Genomic DNA, 3779 nt, shown 5'->3' with positions numbered 1-3779 from the left:
GAACGTCAGCAGACCTGCCTAGCTAGTAGCTGAAAGCATTTTCTGGTTTTCTGTCCATCTGATTTAAAATGTTACTGTCTGAAACTATTTTTTATCTAAAGAGAGAAAGCAGAGAAATCCAAAAGTTGTTCATTCTTTATTGATGTTTGGTTTTTCTTTCTGTCGTCACAAGAAGAATAAAATCAGGATGTCATCAAAGCCTTGAAAYTAAGGCCTTAAAATGTCTTAAATTCATCTAAAAAAGTTAAGCTGGCCTTAAATATTTTAAGTGCAGGTCTTAAATTCTATTTTTTTTTATTTTTCTGTCTGGCAAACATGTGAGATCCACTCAGACATCTTTATTCTGTTCTGTGGCRTTACCTAGCTAACTAGCTTCTAACATACCCTTGCTAACTAGCTAGCTAGTTTTTTGCATCTATCATGAGTAAGTAAATTTATCACCATTTGGCTGGATAATATTCATCTTYATCACTGGCATTTTGTGCTAAAAAGTTTGTCACTTCTACAGTTTAAAATRTGCAGTTTACTTTTGTACGTTTCTATTGTGATGCAGGKCTTAAATTTAATTGATATTGGTCTTAAAAAGTCTTAAATTTGAGTTGGTGAAACCTGCAGAAACCTTGATAAAGTTTTTTTTCTGTGAGAAGATGTTGATTGGCCTTTTGTGTGGATCCTCAGTTGTTATGCCAAAGTAAAAACATAGACAAACATCTAAATTAACAAATTTACAAAAGCTACATTATAGTTTAAATATATAAATCCATTTGAACGTATCTTTGTGGATTATTAATAAAGAATTTCAGAGATTMACTTTTTGAAATATTAGGTTAAATGTTATCTTAATTACTAGACACRATGTTGATGTGAATTTCAGTTTATTATAAATCACATTTAAAACCACAGCAGTTGGAGCCACATAAAGTACAAAAATACAAACAAATCAAGAAAAAAAAATCATTAAACCCAATAAGATGAGAAATGTTTTACAGTGTATTTGGGGCATTTGGGCATAGAAAAAAAACAAAGGAGTAAAAGGTTTTTTAAAAATTAACTCTTTTCTAGAAAGTTTAGGAAATTTTTGACTTTTCAAACTCAGAAATTTCCACGTTTTTTTCTAGAAAAGTTTTCTGGCAAACATTTACAGATTTTTGTACATTTTTTTATTGAAAGACACTGATTTGGAAAAAAAAATATTTAGATTTATTTATTTATTTTTGTTTCTTACATGAATTATTGTCCTTTTGGTCCTTAAAATACAAAAATTTAAATTTATCTTAACGATGATGTAATTTTTGAATATTAAATTATTAATCACTTGAGTCGATTTTTGACCAAATACTGTTTCTTTTTCCCTCTTAGTTGAGTAAAAATGTGTTGCAGCTACTGTTACTTGAATGTAATATTTTGGTTCTCTGTCCACCTCTGGATGTACATGAAAGCTTCCTGACAGTTTGTGTGTTTCGTCTCGGCGTTCAGCCTGGCGGAGGTTAATGCTGCAGGTGTCAGCAGCCGCAGGAGTCCAGAACATGACGCCACACAACACGCTTACATGAAGATAATTGGATTACATGGAGCAACATGAGAAAGCAGAGCAGCAGGGATGAGTGATAATCATACGCTGATAGCATAATGCATTTTCTATTTAACTCGCCTCTAATTCACACTCTGGAACATCAGGGCAGATGTTTCCATCTGTTCATGTTGCACACGGTTTGTTTTCACTCAGCAGTGGGGAAAATGCTCTGAGCCTGCACTGCAAAAACACTAAATCATACCATGGGATTTTTGTCTAGTTTCTAGTGCAAATGTCTTGGTTGTGTCTAATTTTTAAGTGTACTAACCTTARAKGAACTGTTCTGCAAGATGCAGGAGTTTGTTTTAGGTCAGTAAATCTTCAATATCRATGAAAACTATTAGTTCAAACGGCAGGTGTTTCCGTCACCTGTGGGAAAAAATGTTTAGTAAAAAATCAGCCAATGGAACCAGAACTTTTTGTCTTAAAATAAAGCTCCTATATCTTCCTGAACTTACTTCTAAGTTAGTTTTCTCTCATTTCAAGTATTCTAAGATAGAAACAAGATAAAAATACTTGGTAAGATTTAGTGTTTTTGCAGTGTACAGATTCCTAAAGATACTGGTGTCACTAGAATCACGTACCGAATGAACACGACGACTCAGGGCGTTTGGAGTTATTTACGCATTCTAAGCTTTCCAACACATGGAAATCAAAAATCCCCCGGAGGAGCTGGAAGAAGTGGCTGTAGAGAGGGAAGTCTGGGCCTCCCTTCTGAAGCTGCTGCCCCCGCGACCCGACCCCGGATAAGCGGAAGAAAATGGATGGATGGATGGATGTTTACTGCAAGTGTCCTGTGCAAAAGTAACGTTTTTATTTGTAATTTAGAACCGTAATAAAAGAAAAGCACTTGAATTGCGCTAGCAAAATCAAACATTTATTTTCAGCTCCATAGTCCAACATGAATCATTTTATTTTAGGTGTTAGGATGCAGTTAGTCAGCGCGGGGTGCAGGGTTGCTCACCGTCAAATCGCATTCAGCTCAGCCGCAGACCGAGACCTGCATTCATGTAGCGTAATTATCGAAATCATGTTCAAAACAAAAGTTTTGCGACTCACCCTGAGAAACTTTCCACTGGTATCTCCAGGCTTTCGCATTTTCAACACAATCCTTTGGTAAGCTAACTGTAGCGTCGCACTTTGAGCTCACAAACGGTTGTTTACATGCAGTACCTCATGAACCACTAGGGGCCGCCTGCGGACCACCGGTGGTCCGGGCACCACAGTTTGAGAAAGACGGACGTTTCGGGTTAACTTTGTGTTTCAAACTGTTCTGGGAGAGGATGCTGCGGTCGGCTCTCAGCCCTCCGTTCACCTTTCACGCCGTTCAGCAGAGCGAGTTTGGCACACAGAGGTAAAGTTGGACAAACAGGCCGGGTTTGTTTTCCCGTGGGCTGAAACACAGTCAGACTCTTTTAAACGCTGGTTGTGAAATTCAACAGGCCTTGTTTAAGGAGGAGGACGACCGGTGTGTGTCAGTGTGTTCAGGGATCATTAAGCGGCGTCTCGCTCTCACCGCCGTTTCCTGAACGCACACATTGTCAGAGACGTGCCAAGTTTCTCGGCTGTAAGATCAACACTGAGCTCACCAGGGTTTGATCTGCAGCTCAGCCTAGTTTATCTTTGCTCCAAGTCTGGATGTTTGTTTTTTACCATTTTATTCCAAAATGCTAAAAACGGAGGTAGTCTGGTGACGTCTTTTCTTTTTTATCAATCCTGCTCTAATCTCTTATTAGAAAACAAAGTTTACTTGAGTAAACTGCTAAGAAAATAGAAAAAAAAATACCAAAAAATTCCACTATTTCAAGAAAAAGGTTTAAATAATATGAGAATAAAGTCACATTACAAAAATAGACAAAATATTACGAGAATAATGCCGTAGTATTTGTACAACTTTGTTCTTGTAGTTTCATGACTTCTCAAAATAGTTTTTACTTCTTCTTAGTTTTGTCCTAATACTTCATCATACATGAGAACAAAATCTACATTTAAAACTCTAAATGTGAAAATATTTAGATTTTTTGATCTCCATGCGGAGTAATGAAAACCCTTTTCTACAAAAATATATCTTGGCATAAATATTAAATTGTGCTTTTCATTTGTTTTTGTCTCTAGACTTTGACGATGTTTTCACTCCTGATTTTCCAGTAGATTTGGTTCAATTTGGGATCAAAGTTGCAACATTTGTTACATTTTCAGCTGCTGT

Source organism: Poecilia reticulata, linkage group LG4 (genome assembly GCF_000633615.1).
Source record: "Poecilia reticulata strain Guanapo linkage group LG4, Guppy_female_1.0+MT, whole genome shotgun sequence".
NCBI classification, from domain to species: domain Eukaryota; kingdom Metazoa; phylum Chordata; class Actinopteri; order Cyprinodontiformes; family Poeciliidae; genus Poecilia; species Poecilia reticulata.
The sequence above is the reverse complement of the archived record's forward strand: the minus strand, read 5'-3'. Positions refer to the sequence as shown.